Genomic DNA, 25069 nt, shown 5'->3' on the forward strand with positions numbered 1-25069 from the left:
ACTAAAGGACTGGTCATTGACTTCAGGAAGCAAAGTACTGCACACACTTCTGTCAGCATCAACGGGGCCAAGGTGGAGATGGTTAGCAGTTTCAAATTCCTAGGGGTGCATATCTCCAAAAATCTGTCCTGGTCCACCCACGTCGACGTTACCACCAAGAAAGTACAACAGCGCCTATACTTTTCTCACGAAACTAAGGAAGTTCGGCATGTCCACATTAACCCTCACCAACTTTTACAGATGCACCATAGAAAGCATCCTATTTGGCTGCATCGCAGCCTGGTATGGCAACTGCTCGGCCCAGGACCGCAAGAAACTTCAGAGAGTCGTGAACACAGCCCAGTCCATCACACGAACTTGCCTCCCATCCATTGACTCCATCTACACCTCCCGCTGCCTGGGGAAAGCGGGCAGCACACGGCAGCACATGGGGCTGGTTTAGCACACGGCTAAATCGTTGGCTTTGAAAGCAGGCCAGCAGCTGCCAGCCCATTCACAACCAGCTTACCTGGAGAGAGCCGGTTTGTTGCCAGCTCATTTAATACCAGCTAACCTGGTGGGACCCTGCCCACTGCCAGCCGAATCAATACCTGCTAAACCGGAGAGCGCCTGCCCACTGTCAGCCCAATCGAAACCAGCTGAACCGGAGAGAGCCTGGCCACTTCCAGCCCAATGAGCACCAGCTAACCCAGAGAGAGCCTGCCCACTGCTAGCCCAGTCAATAAGAGCTAAACTAGAGACAGCCTGTGCACTGCCATGCTAATTAGCAGCAGCAAACCCGGCGGGAGCCTGCCCACTGCCAGCCCAATCGGTACAAGCTAACCCAGAGCTTGTCCACTCCCAACCCAATCAATACCAGCTAACCCAGAGAGTGCCTGCCCACTCCCAACCCAATCAATACCAGCTAACCCAGAGAACCTGCTCACCGCCAGCCCAATCTGCACGAGCTAGAGTGCCCACCACCAACCCAATCAATACCAGCTAACCCAGAAAGTGCCTGCCAACTGCCAGTCCAATCTGTATCAGCTAACCCCGAGCCTGCCCATTCCAACCCAATCAATACCAGCTAGACCAGAGCCTAGCAACTGTCAGCCCAATCTACATCAACTAACCCAGAGAACCAGCTCACTGCCAGCCCAAACAATACTAGTACTGACCCAGAGAGTGCCTGCGCACTACCAGCCCAATCAATTCCAGCTAACTCAGAGTCTACCCACTGCCAGCCTAATACCACCAAACCCTGAGAGATCCTGCACATCGCCAGTCCAATCAGTACTAGCTTACTAAGAGAGCCTGCACACTGCAGGCCCAGCCAATACCAGCTAACCTGGTGAGCGTCTGCCTAATGCCAGTTTAATAAATACCAGCAAACCCAGAGAGAGCTTGCCCACTGCCAACCAAATCAATGCCAGTCCCAGAGAAAGCCCGACCACTGCCAGCGCAATTAAAAGCAAAATAACCCAGAGAATCCATGACATGCCAGCCCAATCAATATTAATGCCTGCTAACCCGGTGTTAGTCTGCTCACTGCCAATCCAATCAGGACCAGCAAACCCAGACAGTCTTTCCACTGGCAGCCCATTTGGTGCTCACCCAGAGGGATCCTGTCCACTGCCAGCCCAATCAGGAAGAGATAACAGAGATTACCTGCCATTTCAGCCCAATCAGTACCAGCTGACTGAGAAAGGGCCTGCCCGCTGCCAGCCCAATCAGTATTCATGAAGACCCATCTTCTCAGCCTTGCCACCTGCCTAAGATGTGGTGATACTCTAGTTAAACCATCACCAGTCAGCTTTCCCGTCAAAGGAGAAAGCAGCCTATGGTCATCCGTGACTATGGCGACTTTCCAGCTAACCCAGAAAGTCTGCCCACTGCCAGCCGACTAATTAGCCCTAATCTAGAGAGTCTGCCCACTGCCAGCCTACTAAATACCAGCTCTAATCCAGAGAGCCTGCCCACTGCCAGCCCATAAATACCAGCTCTAATCCAAAGTCTTCCCACTGCTAGCCCACTAAATACCAGCTCTAATCCAGAGAGTCTGCCCACTGCCAGCCCATAAATACCAGCTCTAATCCAAAGTCCGCCCACTGCTAGCCCACTAAATACCAGCTCTAATCCAGAGAGTCTGCCCACTAAATACCAGCTCTAATCCAGTCTGCCCACTGCTAGCCCACTAAATACCAGCTCTAATCCAGAGTCTGCCCACTAAATACCAGCTCTAATCCAGAGAGTCTGCCCACTGCCAGCCCATAAATACCAGCTCTAATCCAAAGTCTGCCCACTGCCAGCCCACTAAATACCTGCTCTAATCCAGAGAGTCTGCCCACTAAATACCAGCTCTAATCCAGTCTGCCCACTGCTAGCCCACTAAATACCAGCTCTAATCCAGAGTCTGCCCACTGCCAGCCCACTAAATACCAGCTCTAATCCAGAGTCTGCCCACTGCCAGCCCACTAAATACCAGCTCTAATCCAGAGTCTGCCCACTGCCAACCCACTAAATACCAGCTCTAATCCAGAGTCTGCCCACTGCCAGCCCACTAAATACCAGCTCTAATCCAGAGTCTGCCCACTGCCAACCCACTAAATACCAGCTCTAATCCAGAGTCTGCCCACTGCCAGCCCACTAAATACCAGCTCTAATCCAGAGTCTGCCCACTGCCAACCCACTAAATACCAGTTCTAATCCAGAGAGTCTGCCCACTAAATACCAGCTCTAATCCAGTCTGCCCACTGCTAGCCCACTAAATACCCGCTCTAATCCAGAGTCTGCCCTCTGCCAGCCCACTAAATACCAGCTCTAATCCAGAGTCTGCCCACTGCCAGCCCACTAAATACCAGCTCTAATCCAGAGTCTGCCCCACTGCCAGTGCACTAAATATTAGTCCTAACCCAGAGTCTGCCCACTGCCAGCCTAATCAGTACCAGCTAAACCAGAGACAGACTGCTCACTGCCAGCCCAATTAGTATGAGGTAACACGCAGGGCGCCGACCCACTGCCGGCTCCTCCCAAACCGTACGGCCTTTGAGGAGCAGCGCGGTGACCCCTTCTACTGGGAGCTGGGGGCGATGCCGAGGCCGAGATGGAGAAGCTCACGCTCGGACATGATAAAAAGCACAGGTGAAAGGGAGGGGGGGGGGGGGGGGGGGGGGGAGCGCAGAGCCTGAAGGAGCGGGCCGCACGGTAACATGCCCCACAATGAGGAAATGGCCGCTATGCCAAGCCTCCCTACACCTGAATGGAACGGTTTCGGGGCTCGAACCGCCATCCGAGTCACCACAGAGCCTCGCCCCCGCCCCAGACCGCGCGCGGCCCCGCCCCAGACCGCGCGCGGCCTCGCCCCCTGTTGAGCTCGAGCTGTAGAACATACAAAAGGCCATTGACCTTAGTAATAAATGGCCGCCGAGTACAGGTTATTGGTGCCTCTCACTCTCTGAACTGCCATGTAATCCATAGTTTCATCAACAAGTTTGTTCATCCTGTGCACTGAAAAACCAAATCCAAGGCACATGGACATTTGGGGATCTATCCACAACCTGGGCACTGAATTGCGCAGCAATCCAAACCCCCTGTCCCATCTACCAATAGTATATTTGAACTCCGTGGGAAAATACAGAGTGTCTACAGATCATAGTTCACACACCCAAACAGCTTCCTCAAATTCACACCCAATGATACAATACGGATCCTCAATTCTCCAACTCCAGCAGAGTTCTTCCAGACAATTACACCACAGGCTTTTTCATTCCACATCCAATGCAATATAGGGTTCTTCAAATTCACGATGCATTTCCTCAACTCTACAATTAGTACATCAATAAAGGATCTCAAATATCTAATCCAATGGACAATGTTCTCCACAAACCACTTATAGCAAATCATTGGGAGGATTCCTCATTCTACAACTTGTGAACTAATGTACTTGCAATGGTTCTTCTATCTTTAAACTCAAAAGTCTTTTACAGCAATCGAATGCCTCAATTTTTGTAACTGTAATGAACTCCAATTGGCTTTATTGGTTGGCCAATTGGAGTATGAGCTCCCTCAATGATAGCTTATTGAGGGGACCCATATAATCACCTGTGTAGGTTTTGTGAGCCTGTCTTGAGTTGACTGGACTACTAGCAGGACTGTTTGTAGCTGCTCCTGTAATATCGTTTTTGTAAATAAATATTGGTGACGGAACTCCTGCCTCCTGTGGATTACTACAGTGGCGACGAGGTAAACTACGAATTTTGCGAAGACCAGCTGCCGCACTCGGAGGGTAAGCCATGCCATTTTAAAAGTGCCATTTTTGGGAGGTTAGAGGCATTCGACCCGGCTATTGAGGACTGGTCCCAGTATGTGGAGAGAATGTGTTACTACTTCCAGGCAAATTATATACTGACGGACGAAAGGAGACGGCTTATCCTGCTGCCGGCGTGCGGACCCTCCGCTTTCGCCATCATACGTAGTCTGACTTATCCCGATGCGCCAGACAGGAAAACTTTCCAAGAAGTAACGGAATTGGTGAAAGAGCACTACAACCCAAAACCACCCCTCATTTTGCGTAGTTACAGATTCTACACAGCGAAGCGGGAAGACAGGGAGTCAGTCACGAATTTCTTGACCCGGCTGAGAAGGCTGGCGGAACAATGCGAGTTCGGCCCGACGCTAAATGAAATGCTTCGGGACCGGTTAGTGTGTGGTATAAATGACCTCACAATACAGAAACGCCTGTTGGCGGAAACGGAGCTAGACTGCAGGCAGGCGTTACAGCTTGCACTGTCCCTAGAAAAGGCAGCAAGTGGGGCGCAGGAACTACAGGGCACGCCAATGGAGGTAGATACCTGTGAGTGGGACTACAACAACGGGTCCTGCTACCAGATAGCCGCTCTCAGGAAAAACCTGAGGAATAGAGGGAAAAAGGAAAACCCCAGAACTGCCCCCCAAGTCTGCCAGGACTAACTGGAGACAGAGGGAAGTACCGGCTGAGGCTCCCCCAACAGAGAAGGAGCGTTTCTGGCACCAGACAGAGTGGGGTAACAACGACAGAAACCCTAGAAGGAGGTGGCAAAAGAGGAATAGCAGGTGGGGACGCTGGGAAGTACACAACCGAGATGCCCCATCCTCCTCCGAAGGGGAACAATTATATAATATTACAACTAAGAAAGCAGAACCCATTAGGATTACCCCACGGATGAACGGGCAGCCGACAATAATGGAAATAGACACGGGTGCGGCCGCATCAGTAATGGGAGTGGCAGCATTTAGAAAAATCAAAGATGGACTCCAGCCACTAACCCTAACAAAAACATCGACGAAACTTAAAACCTACACAGGTACCTACCCCTGGAAGTTCTAGGCACGACTCATGTACCTGTGGAATATGAGAAACAATTGCTCAGATTACCGTTGACGATAGTAGAGGGCTCCGGACCGAGCTTAATTGGACGGAACTGGCTGAAAGACCTAAAATTAGATTGGAGGAAGATTTTCCAGAGTGGAAGCGGGCAGTTGAGTGGAGTACTCCAAAAATACCCGGAGATCTTCCAGGAAGGTTTGGGGGAAATCATAGGCGCCAAAGCAACTTTGCACGTGGACCCAGAAGCCCTTCCGAAATTTTGTAAGGCCAGGCCGGTACCTTTCGCGTTAAGGAAGAAAGTAGATGGCGAAATAGAAAGGTTACAGCGCAACGACATTATCAGACCAGTACAATTCTCGGAATGGGCAGCGCCGGTGGTACCAATTTTGAAGCCAGACGGCTCGATACGTCTCTGTGGAGATTTCAAACAGACAGTAAACAAATACGCACTGTTGGACAAATACCCAATCCCGAAAATAGACGACCTATATGTCAAATTGGCAGGTGGGCTTTTGTTCACAAAACTAGATATGAGCCACGCCTACCTGCAGTTAAAACTGGACAAGGGCTCCCAGAAGTTTGCTACGATCAACACCCTGAAGGGCCTTTTTCGTTATACTAGGCTACCTTTTGGAGTGTCATCAGCCTGCGCTATATTCCAGCGTATGATGGAAAATATTCTGCAGGGACTACCGCAGGTGGCGATTTATTTGGACGATGTCTTAATCACGGGTAGGACAAACAGGGAACACTTGAGGAACCTGGAGGAAGTGCTCAGGCGTTTCGCAAAGGCAGGCGTACGGCTAAAAAGGGAAAAATGTGTTTTTCTGGCTCCACAAGTGACGTACCTGGGATATAAAGTAGACGAGTCAGGCTTGCATCCATTAGAAGACAGAGTAAGGGCAATAAAAGAAGCCCCAGCTCCCACCACGGTCCAGGAGTTACGATCATTTCTAGGGTTGGTAACCTATTATGGAAAATTTATTGAAAATAGGGCGTCCATCCTAGAACCCCTCCACCAGCTACTAAAAAAGGGGCAAGAATGGAAATGGTCCACCGCCAAAACCGAGCATTTAGGGACATTAAGGAACAGCTGTCATCCGAAAATGTCCTTGAGCATTATGACCCAAGGAAGGAGTTGGTGGTCACTTGTGATGCATCCCCCTACGGGGTAGGAGCCGTCTTAGCCCATAGAGGAAGGAATGGGGAAGAACGGCCAATAGCCTATGCTTCGAGGACCTTGGCGATGGCTGAGAAGAAGTACGCCCAAATCGAGAAGGAAGGACTGGCGGTGATATTCGCAGTAAAAAAATTTCACCAGCATCTGTACGGGCGGAAATTCACCATAGTGACGGACCATAAGCCGTTATTAGGGTTATTAAAAGAAGACAAGTCAATACCCCCGATTGCGTCAGCTAGAATCCAACGCTGGGCGTTGCTACTGGCAGCGTATAGATAAGTTCTGGAGCACAGACCGGGAACGCGAGTAGCAAATGCAGATGCTTTGAGCAGACTTCCCCTCCCGGACACTCCGCCGCAAATACCAAAAATAGAGGAGACATTAATTACTCTAAATTTTTTGGACACCCTACCAGTAGACACACAACATATTCGGTTGTAGACGCAAAACGACCCAGTTTTAGCCAAGATGAAGCATTTACTGCTAACAGGGGAACTGGAAAGACCAGTGGAGCCCCAGATGCACCCATACTGGAGCAGAAGGGACCAAATAACCGTAGAAGACGGTATCCTCTTATGGGGAGCCCGAGTAATCGTCCCAGCTCAGGGCCGTCAGGCAATCTTAACCGAGTTACATCACGGACACCCAGGGGTGTCTAAAATGAAGATGCTAGCTCGAAGCTACGTTTGGTGGCCAGGTTTGGACACAGACATAGCAGCCTTGGTACGTCGGTGCCAGGAGTGCCAACAGGGGCAAAGAGTGCCACCAGCAGTGCCATTGCACCCGTGGGAATGGCCAGGCAGACCGTGGACCCGCCTGCATATTGACCACGCCGGCCCTTTCATGGGCTCAATGTTTTTGGTGATAGTGGACGCCCACTCCAAATGGTTGGACGTCCACCGGGTAAACACGGCAAGCACAGCATCGACAATTGAAAAGCTCAGGGCCTCGTTTGCAACACGTGGACTTCCGGAGGTATTGGTGTCTGACAACGGAACGGCATTCACAAGTGGGGAATTTGGAAAATTCCTGAAGGAAAACGGAGTCCGTCACATCAAAACGGCCCCTTACCATCCAGCGACCAACGGCCTGGCAGAGAGAGCGGTCCAGACACTTAAAGCGGGACTCAAGAAGCAGCCGGCAGCGTCAATGGACACTAAGCTCTCCCGCTGGCTGTTTGATTACAGGACCACACCGCATTCCACAACGGGCATACCGCCAGCTGAACTCTTAATGGGAAGGCGGCTGCGAACGAGGCTGAGTCTCCTTTTCCCAAATTTAACGGGGAAAGTGGAGAAACAACAGGAGGCCCAACGCAGGAGGCATGATAATAGTCGGCAGCAGAGACGTTTCCAGGTGGGGGCACCGGTTTGAGTCAAGAATTATGGGAATGGACCAACGTGGGTCAAAGGCACGGTAGAGTCCCAAACAGGGCCCATATCCTATGAGGTTTCAATAGGAGGTAAGGTGCTGAAGAAACACCTAGACCAAATAAGGGCAGCGGAACCACACCTGGAGGCAAGTGAAGCAGGACCGCCTCAAGCTGGGATAGCCCAGACGGAAAGGATACCCACCCCCAGCCCCGAACAATTTCTCCAGACTCCGTCATCCAGTCATCAGAGTCGGAGATGGACACACTCGACGAGGCCGACGCGACACCTCTCCCCGAGGAGGAGGACGAACAACTTCCAAGGAGGTCGTCAAGGAAAAGACGAGCACCTATAAAGGTACACCCCGCCCACTTCGGAGAACGACCCGGCGGACGACACAGAGGTGACAGACCCAGACATGAGGAGCAGGAAGAAGCTCAGAGGAATGCCAGCTGGCAGGAATTCCTCGGACCTTGGGGGGGGGGGGGGGGGGGGGGGGGGGGGGAGGGGTGTAATGAACTCCAATTGGCTTTATTGGTTGGTCAATTGGAGTATGAGCTCCCTCAATGGTAGCTCATTGAGGGGGCCCATATAATCACCTGTGTAGGCTTTGTGAGCCAGTCTTGAGTTGACTGGACTACTAGCTGCACTGTTTGTAGCTGCTCCTGTAATATCGTTTTTGTAAATAAATATTGGTGTGGTGACGGAACTCCTGCCTCCCGTGGATTACGACAGTAGCCAACAGCATTCTCCTGCTCTTAATCTGGACCATATATTAATGGTAAAAATAGATTATTCTACTTTCCAGTGTAGCAAGCATCACATTCAGAACTGTACCAAATGTTCTTCAATTTCAGTCATTGCTTCAGTAAACAGGGGAGTTCTGCCCAGTGTCCTGACCAATATTCCTCAACCAATAGCAAAAATGCAGATGATCTGATGATCAAATTGCTGTTTGTAGGACCACGTTGGCAGAAAATTGGTCACAGTTTTCTACATTATCTCAATAGGTCTTGTCATCACTACAGTGACTGCATGACCTGTGCACTTATACTTCATTCATATCTCACAGTATTTACATTATCCACTCATGCCCAAAGCTCTTTGGTAGTTCAAATTAAACCAGCATATCCCCCACTTTACCATTCCCACCAAGCCAGGGAAAAAACCCTGTTTCAATGAAGAGTGAAGGAGGGCATGCCAGGAGCAACATCGAGCTTACCTAAAAATGAGGTGGCAGTCAACCTGGTGAATCTGCACAGGACTACTTGAGATGAGAGTGACTGCTCTTGACATCAAGGCAACATTTAACTGAGTGTGGCATCAAGGACCCCCAGCAAAATAAGTGTCAATGGGAATCGGGAAAAACTCTCCGTCGTACCTGGCACAAAGGAAGAGGGCTGTTGTGATTGCTCCAGGACATCACTGTAGGGGGGGCAATGTCCTAGGCCCAACCATCTTCAGCAGCTTCATCAATGTCCTTCCTTCCATCAGAAGGTCAGAAGTGGGGATAATCGCTGATGACTGCACAATGCTCAGTATAATTTGTGACTCCTCAGATACTGAAGCAGTCCACATGAAATGCAACAATGCCTGGACACATCCAGGCCTGGGCTGACAAGTGGCAAATAACATACAGGACACAGGCAAAGACCATCTCCAAGAGAGGATCTAATCATCACCCCTTGACATTCAATGGCATTACCATCACTGAAACGCCACTCTCAACGCCCTGAGGGTTGCCTCCCCAAAGCCTGTCCACCATATGCAAGGCACAAGTCAGGAGTTGATGGAATACTCCCCCACTCGCCTGGATAACTGCAGCTCCAACAACACCCAAGAAGCCTGACACCATCTAGTACAAAGCAGTCCACTTGATCACTAAACCTTCTACAAACATTCACTCCCTCCACAACCAATGAATAGTAGCAGGCGTGTGTACCGTCTACAAGATGCACTGCAGGAACTCACCAAGGTTCCTTAGGCAGCATCTTCCAAACCCATAAACACTATCTAGAAGGACAAGAGCAGCAGATACCTGAGAACACCACCATCTGGAGGCTCCCCTCCAAGGCACTCATCACCCTGACTGGAAATATATCACTTTCCTTCACTGTCGCTGGGTCAAAGTTCTAGTACTCTCTCCCTAACAGTACAGTGGTGTAACTACACCCCAGGGACTGCAGCAGTTCAAGAAGGCAGCTCACCACCACCTTCTCAAGGACAACTAGGGTTGGGCAATAAATGCTGGTCTAGACAACGACAACCACATCCCCAAAAAAAATATTAACTTACAAACCAATAGCATTTCTCCATGGACATCTGTGAGAAGTTCCAAATACTTGCGGTCTTATATCAACAACCTGTATTTATTTAACATAGTAAAGTACCTCAAGATATTTACTGGAGCATTAACATACAAAATTTGAAACGGACACCACAATGAAGTTTTTGGATAGGCGACCAAAAGCATGGTCAAAGAGATAAGCTTTGCAAAATGTTTTAAAGCAGGTAAGTTAGGTGGATAGGTCGACAAGATGTTTAGGGGGGCAATTTCCGAACTTAGGCCCAAGGATCGTTGTTAATAGCAGGGTGATGGAAATCAGGGATGGACAAGAGGCCAGAATTGGAAGAACATATAAATCTAGAATGGTTGTAGAGCTGTAGATGGCTAAAAAGATTAGATGGGCTGAGGCCATGAAAGGATTTGAACACAGGGACAAGAATTTAAAATTTGAGGTGTTGCAGGGCTGGAGGCTGATGTAGGTCAACAAGCACAAAGGCAATGGTGAACTCGACTTGGTGCAAGTTAGGGTACAGGCAGCAGAGTTTCAAAGGAGCTCCAGTTCATGGAGTACAAAAGATAGGAGGTTGGCGCAGTGCATTGAATCTGGAGGTAAGAAAAGCTTGCAAGAGGATTTCAGCAGCAGATGGATGAGGGAGGGGAGGATACAGATGATCTTTGGGAGATTAAATGCTGTGACCAATTGGAACAGTAGATATGTTATCAAACTGGCTGCTCCAAAATCGATACACCAGCAGAATTCAACAATCTCAGTATTCCACATCCTAAGTGCCATTATGGTTTAACCTGCTGTATCTGAAATAAACATGTGCTAATCTATTCACCAATGCAACTTCTCCATGCTTCTGGATTCAATAGTATTCACCATTTTAGATCACCACCACCAATATTTGTCTGTCATTTTCTAATCCTGTACACCAGTAATGCAAAACTTTTGAAATATTTCAACATGACTACATACTTTCCCAGAATGTCAAAGACATTGTAATCAGTCTTCTTCCACACTGGCTCTTAAATCTCAGAGCCTGTAAATCCACTACCTCAGTAATCTACAGTCCATTTCCATAAATTGATCTGTGCATTCCACTCTTCCAAAGGCTGGACAGCAAATCATCTCTTGATGACTTAGCTTAGAAGCTTGTACATCATCATCCTTCAGATATGTTACTCTAGAATCTCCACAAATTGTATCCATTCATGTTGCCACTCCCACAGCTTTGTCACAAGGCTCCTTCATAGAACTGGAGAACCCCCCCCCCCCCCCCCCCCCCGCCCCCGTACATACAACCTGTAAACCAATAAAAAGACTTGTATTGATAGACACCTTTCACAACCTGACGCCATCCTAACATGATTTACAGCCAATGAGTGTTTTGTTTGCAGTGTAGTGACTTGTGATACAAGAAACACAGCAGCCATTTTGCACACAGCAAGCTGATAAGAGCCAGATGATCTGTTTACACAATACTGATTGAGGGATAAACATTGGCTGGGATAATCGGGGTAAAGTCCACGATGAATCTTCAAAATAGTGGTGTGTGATCTTTTACATCTTTGCGAAATGGCAGATAGTAACTCCAACATTTCAGCATTCTGTCACTGGAATGATATCCTAGATTGTGTTCAGGTCTCTGGAGTAGGACCTGAATTCACAACCTTTTGGTCAGAGGCAAAAGTGCAATCTCTGAAACTAGTCGAACTTCAGAAAGTGCACATCAACAGTGGCTCACTGGTCTCTAGAAACCTTCACCAGTCGGGTTCCCCGAACCAACAGTTTCAGTCCTGATTGCAGTTAGTTGTTTTTGCAAACGAACCATGTTCACTCTTTTACTCAGGAGGATTAGCGGAATCCTGAGATCATTAAAGGGAACGATTGTAAGTAAACATGATAATGGTCCCCTAGATAGACTGTCTTCAAAAACATCTCTCATAGATGCCTTGTGATGTTGTGCATGCTATTTCATAGCTCCGAATCTCATCGCTAACTTGTTGCTCTGGTTAGCACTAACCAGCTGTGTAAGGACGCAGTGAGTGCCTGAGGCTGTGTCCCAATGAATGTGCTCCTTTCAAATGGGAGGAAGGGGCCTAGTATTGAGAGAAAGAATTACCGGCTGAGCTCAGAGGGTAAAACCTGCTGATATCCTGGATTAGAAGGCACTTCATTGTAGTGAATGCAGAGACCAAATTCAGAACAGCTACAGCACAAAAAGACAGTTAGGGATGGGCAAAAATGCTGGCTTTGCCAGCAATGCCCACATCCATGAATGAATTAAAAAGATGAAGCAGAAACCAAAGCCTGGGATATCTCTTTGGAGGAAGCAATCAACTGGGCCTTATAGATAGAGGTAGGAGGGTTAAGATTAGGGTCAGAGAAGGAGCAAGGGGTCTTGGGTTAGGATTCAGTGAGAGGACAGAGTATGGGGCTGGAAGGGAGAATACGAGTCTGGCAAAATTAAATTAAATTTACAATCTTAAATGTGCAACAATAGAAAACAATCCTGTTGACATCATTTAAGAAGGGGAACAAATCATCTGAAAATGATTAAATAATGGATAGCCTTTTCCAAAATTAGTGAAAATGGTTGGATTTGTTTTTATTTTAGGTAAACCCTACTAAAAGTACTATTCTAAAATAATGGGTGCAGTCATGCTGGGTGGGATGAAGCAGTTCCCATATCTAACACAGAAAGGAGCAGGACAAAGATTGGCACATTGCCTTGGGGCAGCACCTCTCATGTGGTGAAGTAAAGGAAGTCCAGAACAGACAGCATGCATCTTTTGATTAAATTATATAGATTATATGGAAAAATCCAGGAAGGGGTGAAAAGGGAAAATAATAAGGACTAGAACATAGAACATAGAACAGTACAGCACAGAACAGGCCCTTCGGCCCTCGATGTTGTGCCGAACAATGATCACCCCACTTAAACCCACGTAACCCATATACCCGTAACCCAACAATCCCCCCATTAACCTTACACTACGGGCAATTTAGCATGGCCAATCCACCTAACCCGCACATCTTTGGACTGTGGGAGGAAACCGGAGCACCCGGAGGAAACCCACGCGCACACGGGGAGGACGTGCAGACTCTACACAGACAGTGACCCAGCCGGGAATCGAACCTGGGACCCTGGAGCTGTGAAGCATTGATGCTAACCACCATGCTACCGTGAGGCCCCTAAGGTTTAAAGTCTGCCTGCTTTGCAACTTTGATGAAATTGATTCTCTAGCACAGAAACCGCTATTTGTTCATTCTTTAAATTTACCAGGAAGGAGATGTTGGATAACCCCAATCTCATCAACCATAATCCAAATTGAACTACTTCCTTTTTAACTGCTACAACCAGTAAAGAATAAAGCTATAAAATGATGGCTGTTAATCACACAAACAAGATTTTCAAGAATAAGCACTTTCCTGTTGGACTGGAACAATTTAGAGCAGGGGTGGGCAAACTACGGCCCGACAAAGGTTTTTATGCGGCCCGCCAATGAGGTGCCCGGAATCATAACCGGCATTTTTGAAAAGCCGCCGGGGAAAAGCCGCTGAAGTAAATGCGCTTATACTTCAGCGGCTTTTCCCCATTTACTTCAGCGGCTTTTCCCCGGCGGCTTTTCAAAAATGCCGGTTATGATTCCGGGCACCTCATTGGCGGGCCGCATAAAAACGCGGGTAGTGGGGTGGATGAGTGGGGCTGTCTCATTGGTCGGTTTAGTTGGGTGTGCGACCAATAGGAGTCCAGTTTACAAACAATAATAAGGCTTATTGTTTGTAACCTGGACTCCTATTGGTCGCACACCCAACTAAACTGACCAATCAGGCAGCCCCACTCATCCACCCCACTACGCGCGTTTTTATCGTTGACTCGGCTAGGCTGTGCTTCTGTCCGTGTTAAGGATCAGCACAAGCAACTTGACACCTGATTTCAACAAACTGGTAAATGACTGCAGTCAGATGCATCATTCTCATTGACATTGTTCTGTTACTTACTGAGTTACTTTGTTTTTCAAATAAATGTGCTTTTTTTTCTTTAAAGACCTTTTATTTTGGCTATTTAAAATATTAATTGTTTTACTTAATATACTATGCGGCCCTTTAAAATTGTGAATTTCTGAATGTGGCCCTTGCACGGAAAAGTTTGCCCACCCCCGATTTAGAGCATTTGCCTTAAAGCTTCTACGACTAGACATTGGATGTGTCAGCCATGGTCTCAGTTGGCAGCACCATTATAAAGATTTGATCACAAAAATCTAGGCTGACACTCCCGATGTTGTGCTGTGGGAGTGCTGCACTGTCACAGGTAATGTTTCTTGGATGGGATGTTAAACTGAGACCCGACTGGTGGACATAAAAGTGCTTATGATGCTATTTTGTCAAAGGGTAGGGGAGTTTTGTCTGGTCAGTCACATTGCTGTTTGTGGGAGCTGGCTGCGCACAAATTGGCTGCATGTTTCCTGCATTACAATCGTGGCTACACTTCAACGCCATGTCATTTGTTATAATGCGCTTTGGGATGTCTCAGGTCAGGAAATGTAAGGGGTTTTCCTTTTAGTCAAACCATTGCAGTTGCAATCAAACACAATTATAATTGAATGTACTGAAAGAGGCCTTCAAGAGGTTAGGGTCAATTAGACAGATTCCGAGGGAGATCAAAATGAAGCAGAACAATAGAATCACAAAAGCACAGGAGGAGGCCATTCAGCGCATTGTGCCTTTGCTTGGTTAGTTAATCCCACTGCCCCAGGTTTTTCCCAGTAGTGCAGAAAAGATGTTCCTTTTCAAGAGATTATTCACTTTCCTTTTGAAATGACTGTTTTCAGACTCTGCCACACTTTCACAGTGCATTCCAGGTCATCCTGACTCCCTGCTTTGCAACCATCCCTAAATGCCATAGTACAGTGGAGCACCAATGAGATAATCTAAAATTGAATAAGGGATTAAAGAAATAATAATTGAGCAGCTTGCATAAAAGAACAAAGCATCTGCTCGAAATGTAATCAGTAAATAGTCAAAGAAAGAGTGGGGCCAACTAGGAATGAATAGATCTTCTTGTGGAGGCAGGAGCTCCGGTTGAGGTACGAAATGAGTACGTGGTCTTCATTAGAGAAGAAGCTGCCAATCCAAAAGCGATTGTAGTAATATTGGATCAGGTAAAGGGACAAACAAGGTTGTAAACACTCGAAGTCACGGGAGCATCCTCGGTCACAGAGAAATAAGGATGAGGACTGGAGAGCAGTAAACATTACAGCCATGTTTAAAATGGCACAAATGCCACATCATGTTTAAAATGAGTAAACCTGTCAATTGCAGGCCAGCCAAACTAATGATGGGGCAATATTTTGAAAATTAAACAGGTGTTGGAAAAGTTTAGGCTAACGAATCTAAGTAAGTACAGTTTTGTTAAAGGCAAACCATGCTTGGTTAATTTGATTGAACAAAGAATACAGCACAGGAACAGGCCTTTCGGCCCTCCCAAGTCTTTACCAGTCATGATACCACCCTCAGCACTTCCTAGTGCCGTATCCGTCTATACCCATCCTATCCATGTATTTGTTGAGATGCCTTTTGAACGCATTTTGAGTTCTATGACAAGTAATGAAGTAGTTGATTTGGGTTGTGTGGTGGATATTGATGAATATGGACCTTCAAAAAAGGTGATGGCTGGGATGTGGGCATCGCTTGCAAGGCCAACATTTGTTGCCTCTCTGCAACTGCTGGGCAGTTAAAGCGTCACACATTCCAGGGTAAAGATAGCAAATATCCTTCCTTAAAGTGTTCTTATAACTATCGATGATTTCATGTACACCATCAGCTTTCAATTCCAGCATTTAAACTCCACCAGTTGCCGTGGTGGGATTTGAACCCGTGACTCCCAGAGCATTAACATGGGTCTTTGGATTAATAGCCCAGTGACATTACCACTACACCAACCCCTAAGCGACCCATGTGTGTGCTGGTTTCATTGAAACCTCCCCAGCTATTGTCAGCAAAGTTACCAAATAACTGAAAGTGATCTCTCGATCCGAAAAACAGAAAGCAATGAACATGTCAACCAAAGGGACAGGAGCAGTGTGCACACAAAATTGGCTAAGAGATAGAAAAGAGAGAGTAGTGCTGAACAGTTGTTTTTTTCCAGACTAGAGGCAAGTATGCAGTGATGTTTCTCAGGAGCTAGTATTCGGACCAGAGTTCCTTTTGCTACATATACCCATTTTGGTAGGAATAACAGTAAACGGGATTATTATTTAAACGATAAAATAGTAAAGCATGCCGCTGTGCAGAGACCTGGATGTGCTAGTGCATGAGTCACAGAAAGTTGGTTTACAGGTGCAACAGGTGATTAAGAAGGCAAATGGAATTTTGTCCTTCATTGCTAGAGGGATGGAGTTTAAGACTAGGGAGGTTATGTTGCAATTGTATAAGGTGTTAGTGAGGCCACACCTGGAGTAATTGTGTTCAGTTTTGGTCTCCTTACTTGAGAAAGGACATACTGGCACTGGAGGGTGTGCAGAGGAGATTCACTAGGTTAATCCCAGAGTTGAAGGGGTTGGATTATGAGGAGAGGTTGAGTAGACTGGGACTGTATTCGTTGGAATTTAGAAGGATGAGGGGGGATCTTATAGAAACATTTAAAATTATGAAGGGAATAGATAGGATAGATGCGGGCAGGTTGTTTCCACTGGCGGGTGAAAGCAGAACTAGGGGACATAACCTCAAAATAAGGGGAAGTAGATTTAGGACTGAGTTTAGGAGGAACTTCTTCACCCAAAGGGTTGTGAATCTATGGAATTCCTTGCCCAGTGAAGCAGTTGAGGCTCCTTCATTACATGTTTTTAAGGTAAAGATAGATAGTTTTTTGAAGAATAAAGGGATTAAGGGTTATGGTGTTCGGGCCGGAAAGTGGAGCTGAGTCCACAAAAGATCAGCCATGATCTCATTGAATGGCGGAGCAGACTCGAGGGGCCAGGTGGCCTACTCCTGCTCCTAGTTCTTGTATATGAGTGCCTGGACTTGAGCATACAAGGCAAATGACCACAAAACTCCAACATATAGGGAACAATGAGGAAGCAATAGACTGGTGACATAGACAGAGACATGGCTGATAATACTTAAAGCAGAGGAGTGTGATGATAGTGAGGAAGAATAGGGAGAGGCATTATAAACTAAAGGATACAGTTTTAAATGAGAAGCAGGAACAGCGAAAAGATTTATTACAAAGGTGCAAAAATGAGACACTTCAGGTATGTGGGGACACTAGAGATGCTGGGGTTCTTCTTCTTAAGGCAGAGTCACCCAAGAGATTCAGAAGAGATGTCCAAAAATCACGAATAATTTGATTAAATAAGGAGAGGATCAGTAACAAGAGAACACAGAATTGGGTGCCTGACCAGAAGAACCAGGAAGTACAAAGACAGAAAACCATTCAGGTGCCAGTTGTGAGAATCTGGAATTTACAGCTAATGAAAGCAGTTTCAAAACTAACTTTTCAAAAAGTAATTGGATTAATATTTTGAAAGGAAAACAGATCCCGAGATATTAAGCATGGGCTAATTGGATAGTTGTGCAGAAGGGTTAACATGGGTTTGATGGAGTCAATGGAGTCCTTCTGTGCTGCATCCTCCTCCAATTAGAATTTCAGGTCACAAACCACCCTTTCCTGTATGGATTTGAAAAAAAATGTAACACCAGGACATGGTAAAAGGCTTTTCCCACATATACTGTGAGCTATGTTGAAAATGTGGAAGACAAATGATAAGGGCCTTATACGGTACAATGCATATTCCGTTCTGTTCATTTGAACTGGTAGCCTGACAATCATCAGACAAGGTACATACTGCTCTATGTCAGCCTGTAGTCCAGCATTCAGACTTCAACAACTGCTGCCATTTATATGCCAGAATAAAAAGTTCTAAACAAGGTTATTGATTATAGATATAAAATCAGGAAGTTGGTCAACGGGTTTAAATTTAAAGCAAAGGTTTAAATGGTTCATCTTGGCGTGTCAACTAGACAGCTAGCCGCGATGTTTGTCCCATTCTGTGCCAGATTAATAGTTCAGGTATGTTTAAACTCAGGTAATTTCAATGCCGTTAGTGTGCAGTCATAGAAAACTGGAATGCATCAATGATTAAACTACTCTCACATTGTGCAGAGACCGATCAGATTTCCTGGTTAAAAGCAAATTACTGCGGATGCTGGAATCTGAAACGAAAGGGAAAATGCTGGGAAATCTCAGCAAGTCTGGCAGCATTTGTAGGGAGAGAAAAGAGCTAACGTTTCGAGTCCGATGACTCTTTGTCAAAGCTAACAGACAGAGAAAGTGGGAAATATGTATACTGTGGAGTGAGAATGAAAGACGAGTCATAGCCACAGAAACCCAAGGAAACAGGGTGCTAATGGCCACAGATACCAAGGGAAAGAGTGTTAATGGCAGTCCCCAGAGAGGACAAAAGATGTGAAAGGTCAAACAGCAGGGAAACGAACATCAGAGGATGAACTGTAGGTGTGGGGGAAGGGGGAAGCAAAGAGGAGAAAGGTGCAGGAAAGATGGATAAGATTGGGGGGGGGGGGGGGGGGAATTAAATGTATATTAAAAAAGAAATGGTAAAAGACAGTTAAAATGAAATGAAAACAAATGGGTCGAGGTGGGGCCGATCATCTGAAGTTGTTGAATTTGATGTTCAGGCCGGAAGGCTGTAACGTGCCTCAGGCATTCTCTTTCATTCTCACTCCACAGTATAAATATTTCCCACTTTCTCTCTGAAATCAGACTTGAAACGTTAGCTCTTTTCTCTCCCTACAGATGCTGCCAGACTTGCTGAGATATTCCAGCATTTTCCCTTGCGGATCAGATTTCCTGGGTTATCGCAGACATGGGTTTCAGCTCTTCGTGTCATCCCATCCAACGGGAAGAGGATTATAATGTTCATAAAGCCCTGTGGATTACATTGGCCTGTCAGCTGGAGGTGGTCAGGAGCCTGCGGTTTCTCTGCCGGGGTTAAAACTCGTTATTGAGACGGATTGTACAATTTGAGAACAGATAGATGGACAATTCATAAAATCTTGCTTGACTGTGTGCGGTTGTGAACTCAGTTGTCACCCAAATGAATGGTTTAAAAGATGGTGAGGTCTGATTATGTAAAGATGAGACATGAAGGTTCAGTTAGGGCGCTTGAGAGTTACAAGTTAGCCAGGAAAGACCGAAAGAGAGAGCTAAGAAGAGCCAGGAGGGGACATGAGAAGTCCTTGGCAGGTAGGATCAAGGAAAACCCTAAAGCTTTCTATAGATATGTCAGGAATAAAAGAATGACTAGGGTAAGAGTAGGGCCAGTCAAGGACAGCAGTGGGAAATTGTGAGTCAAGTCGAGGAGATAGGAGAGGCACTAAATTAATATTTTTCGTCAGAATTCACACAGGAAAAAAACAATGTTGCCGAGGAGAATACTGAGACACAGGCTACTAGACTAGACGGGTTTGAGGTTCATAAGGAGGAGGTGTTAGCAATTCTGGAAAGTGTGAAAATGGATAATTCTCCGGAGCCGGATGGGATTTATCCTAGGATTCTCTGGGAAGCTAGGGAGGAGATTACAGAGCCTTTGGCTTTGATCTTTATGTTGTCATTGTCTACAGGAATAGTGCCAGAAGACTGAAGGATAGCAAATGTTGTTGCCTTGTTCAAGAAGGGGAGTAGACACAACCCCAGTAACTATAGACCAGTGCCTTATTTCTGTTGTGGGCAAAGTCTTGGAAAGGATTATAAGAGATAGGATTTACAATCATCTAGAAAGGAATAATTTGATTAGGGATAGTCAACAGTTTTGTGAAGGGTAGGTCGTGCCTCACAAAACTTGAGTTCTTTGAGATGGTGACCAAACAGGTGGATGTGGGTAAAGCAGTTGATGTGGTGTATATGGATTTCAGTAAAGCGTTTGATAAGGTTCCCCACGGTAGGCTATTGCAGAAAATACAGAGGCATGGGATTGAGGGTGATTTAGCCGTTTCGATCAGACATTGGCTAGCTGTAAGAAGACAGAGGGTGGTGGTTGATGGGAAATGTTCAGCCTGGAGTTCAGTTACTAGTGGTGTACCACAAGGATCTGTTTTAGGGCCATTGCTGTTTGTCATTTTTATAAATGACCTGGAGGAGGGCAGAGAAGGATGGGTGAGTAAATTTGTGGATGACACTAAAGTCAGTGGAGTTGTGGACAATGCGGAAGGATGTTACAAGTTACAGAACGACATAGATAAGCTGCAGAGCTGGGCTGAGAAGTGGCAAATGGAGTTTAATGCAGGAAAGTGTGAGGTGATTCATTTTGGAAGGAGTAACAGGAATACAGAGTACTGGGCTAATGATAAGATTCTTGGAAGTGTGGATGAGCAGAGAGATCTCGGTGTCCATGTACATAGATCCCTGAAAGTTGCCACCCAGGTTGAGAGGGTTGTTAAGAAGGCGGACGGTGTGATAGCTTTTATTGGTAGAGGGATTGAGTTTCGGTGCCATGAGGTCATGTTGCAGCTGTACAAAACTCTGTTGCGGCCGCATTTGGAGTATTGCGTGCAGTTCTGGTCGCCGTATTATAGGAAGGATGTGGAAGCATTGGAAAGGGTGCAGAGGGGATTTACCAGGACGTTGCCTGGTATGGAGGGAAGATTTTATGAGGAAAGGCTGAGGGACTTGAGGCTGTTTTTGTTGGAGAGAAGGTTAAAAGGTGACTTAATTGAGGCATACAAGATGATCAGAGGATTAGATAGGGTGGACAGCCTTTTTCCTCGGATGGTGATGGCTAGCAGGAGGGGACATAGTTTTAAATTAAGGGGAATTAGATATAGGACAGATTTCAGAGGTAGGTTCTTTACTCAAAAGACTAGTAAGGGCGTGGAATGCCCTGTCTGCAACAGTAGTGGACTGACCAACATTAAGGGCATTTAAATAGCCATTGAATAAACATATGGATGACAATGGAATAGTGTAGATGGGCTTTAGATTGGTTTCACAGATCAGCGCAGGTCGACACAACATCGAGGGCAGAAGGGCCTGTACTGCGCTGTAATGTTCTATTGATACTAATCTATCGGGTTAATTCCCAGTCTGATTTCAACCCGAAATAGTAAAACCAATCGATGAAATTCAATTTAAACACACCCTCAGGAAAATCAAGTTTAACAATTAGCTGAATAAATGAAGACACCAACAGAAAGGAGAGAGGGTATAATTGAGAGTTTGGGTCAAGTTAGAATCAGAGATTGATGGGAAATGGAATGAGAGTTTGGTCAAGTTAAAATCAGAGCTTGATGGGAAATGGAATGTCAAGTTTGTGTACTATGTGTACGTGCCTTGTGAGTTGAATTACTTCTGTGTTCGGCTTGGTATGGCCTTGACGCGATCGTAACTGCCTGTGGGAATCTGTGAATTGTCTGTGGGAACCTGTAAACTGTCTGGGAACGAAACGCAACCGTGGGATGGGATACTCCTTCCTTGTTAAAGAATTGCTATGAGATGCAACCAATGAGCTAACTGTGTGATTAATGATTGAAATAAATAATTATATGAAGGAGGGGTTTTACAAGTATATAGTTAACTGTAACTAAGAGACAATTGCCTTCACTTGCTGTAACTCTGAAGTTACACTTGGGTAGCCCCGCGTTAAATAAAAGGTTCTTTGAAGTTATCTGGTGTTCGACTGATGATTACCTCCGAACTGAAAATTTAGAATTCTCATAATAAACAGCAGGGAATAGTAATATACAGTAGGGTATAATGAAACTGTGGTAAAGTAATAAAGCATCAGGGCGTAGTAATAAAGCATCAGGGCATAGTAATAAAGCAGCATGGTGGCGCAGTGGGTTAGCCCTGCGGCCCCATGGCGCTGATGTCCCAGGTTCGATCCCGGCTCTGGGTCACTGCCCGTGTCGAGTTTGCACATTCTCCCTGTGCTTGCGTGGGTTTCACCCCCACAACCCAAAGGTGTGCAGGGTAGGTGGATTGGCCATGCTAAATTGCCCCTTAATTGGAAAAAAATAATTGGGTATTCGAATTTTTTTTAAAAATAAACCAGCAGGCGTAGCAATAAACCAGGAGAGAACATTATTAGGGTATAATAATACAAACAGCAGGGTACAGGACTAAACGGGCAGGGTACAGGACTAAACGGGCAGGGTACAGGACTAAACGGGCAGGGTACAGGACTAAACGGGCAGGGTATAGGGGGCAGCACGGTAGCATTGTGGATAGCACAATGGCTTCACAGCTCCAGGGTTCCAGGTTCGATTCCGGCTTGGGTCACTGTCTGTGCGGAGTCTGCACATCCTCCCCGTGTGTGCGTGGGTTTCCTCCGGGTGCTCCGGTTTCCTCCCACAGTCCAAAGATGTGCAGGTTAGGTGGATTGGCCACGATAAATTGCCCATAGTGTCCAAAATTGCCCTTAGTGTTGGGTGGGGTTACTGGTTATGGGGATAGGGTGGAGGTGTTAACCTTGGGTAGGGTGCTCTTTCCAGGAGCCAGTGCAGACTCGATGGGCCGAATGGCCTCCTTCTGTAAATTCTATGTAAACGGCAGGGTATAGGACTAAACGGCAGGGTATAGGACTAAACGGCAGGGTACAGTAAAACACAGCAAGGTATAATAAAACTGCAGGGCATAGCAATAAACAGCAGGGCATAGCAACAAACAGCAAGATTAAATCAGTAGGGTATAATAATAAACAGCAGTGTAGATTAATAAATCAGCAGGGAATAATAATAAACAGCAGGGTTAGTAATAAATGGCAGGGTTAGTAATAAATGGCAGGGTTTAATAATAAACAGCAGGGTACAGTAATAAATAGTGCAGACTAATAATTCAGCAGGGATTAATAAATAAATAGGGGCTAGCGATAAGCAGAGGGGTTCGCGATAAGCAGAGAGGCTGGTTTAGCTCACTGAGCTAAATCGTTGGCTTTTAAAGCAGGCCAAGCAGGCCAGCAGCACGGTTCGATTCCCGTACCAGCCTCCCCGGACAGGTGCCGGAATGTGGCGACTAGGGGCTTTTCACAGTAACTTCATTGAAGCCTACTCATGACAATAAGCGGTTTTCATTTTTCATAAGCAGAAGGGTTCGCGATAAGCAGCAGGGTTTAATAATAAACAGCAAGGTACAGTAATAAATAGCAGTGTAGGTTAATAAACAAGCAGGGTACAATAATAAACAGCAGGAGTAGTAATAAACAGAAGGGCTAGTAAAAAAACAGAAGGGCTAGTAAAAAAACAGACGGGTTAGTAAAAAACAGAAGGGGTAGTAATAAACAGCAGGGTTTAATAATAAACAGCAGGGTATAGTAATAAACAACGATGTGTAATAAACAGCGGTGTATCGTCACAAACTGCAGGGTATAGTAATAAACTACAGGGTAAAGAAGTTCGCAGAAATGTGGCATTCGTCAAAAATGAGAAGGAAGAGTTAACTCAAATTGTCTCCGTATCCTTAACATGAAACCAAGCGAAATGCCCACATCCGGAGGTCCCCAAGTGGATGGAGAGAGGAACTGCCTCTCGGATCACACCAACAATCTCTAAGCACGCTGCTGATTGACTGCAGAATTCTGCCCTGAGCACAGATCAGGTAGCTCATCAATCCCTCAACAAACGCTCTCTTTTCCAGCATGATCGCCCGTTCAAATTTTGCGGGAACATTCAGTCAGGGACACGGACCGGGAGCCCTTTCCCCTCAGCTATGCAGCCACACCCCTGGGTCTGAGACTCCACTGATCTGAATCAACAAGCTCCGACTTCAACAATCCCAATCCACGTGGCGACTCAAGTACAAAGACTGCATTCCAAATCCCACATGCCCATTCAACCAGCTCGACAGGCACGCAACCATTTCCACACACTGCTCTGTGGAGTACAGCCTGTAATCCCAGATTTCATTTAGTCGATGGTCTGGAAATGAGCCACTTGGCCAGCCCGTTTGACAAATCACCACCCGGATTGACCAATCCGCCCACTGAACAAGATGTGGCAGCCAAACAGCTGTCAGACCAGCAGCTCAACCCCAGGCGGTGAATCCAAGGACATGTCAGCATCTGACCATCATAACAGCCGCCATTGTAATGGTTACTGAACCACATGGGGTTCTGGGAGCAAACAGCACATTGCTTAGCAAATCACCCAGACTGGCTGGGTAAAGGCAAACATCACAAATGGACGATCAAAACGACCACGACCTCCTCAATCCTGCATTTGGGATCTAGTAGTTAAGTTGGGAGAGTTTAAATGTACAAAAATGCCGTGGACCCGGATCTTTACCCGCACATATACATCCAGGTCAAGGAATACCTCCATGGCTGCGCGTAGCTTTCGAGTTGCAGTTAACGGGTCGGGTCACAGATCAGACCAAAACTTTATGTGGGTTTGAAGTATTTGAAAGCCATTCATTGAGGAAGGAATCTGAAGCCAATATTTTCCTTAACGCGGGATTATTCACGAATCAGAGCGCAGGAGGCAATTCGGCCCATCGAGTCTGCACCGACCTTGTGAAAGCGCACCCTGCCTAGGCCTCCTCCCCCACCCTACTCCCGACAACCCCACCTAACTTGCATATCTCTGGACACAAGGGGCAATTTATCATGGCTAATCCACCTAACCCGCACATTTTTGGATTGAGGGAGGAAACCGGAGCACCCGGAGGAAACCCACACAGACAGTGCAAACTCTACACAGTGATTTAAGGCCGGAATCAAACCCGGGTCTCTGGTGCTGTGAGGCAACAGTGTTAACCACTGTTCAACTCTAATCTTTCCCCATTAGTAACAGCTCCTGCGCTTAAACTAAATTACATCGCAACAGATCAAAGAATCGTCCAATTCCCTCTGGGCATTTTTGGGGGGGGTTT

At 46.4% G+C, this 25069-nt stretch overlaps 1 protein-coding gene across 5 annotated transcripts in view; it reads right to left on the reverse strand.

Moving 5' to 3' along the window:
- Nucleotides 1–25069, reverse strand: part of lrif1 (ligand dependent nuclear receptor interacting factor 1) — a 60107-nt gene that overhangs the window by 32007 nt on the left and 3031 nt on the right. The window lies entirely within an intron of this gene.

This window comes from Scyliorhinus canicula, chromosome 15 (genome assembly GCF_902713615.1).
Source record: "Scyliorhinus canicula chromosome 15, sScyCan1.1, whole genome shotgun sequence".
Classification (NCBI taxonomy): Eukaryota; Metazoa; Chordata; class Chondrichthyes; order Carcharhiniformes; family Scyliorhinidae; genus Scyliorhinus; species Scyliorhinus canicula.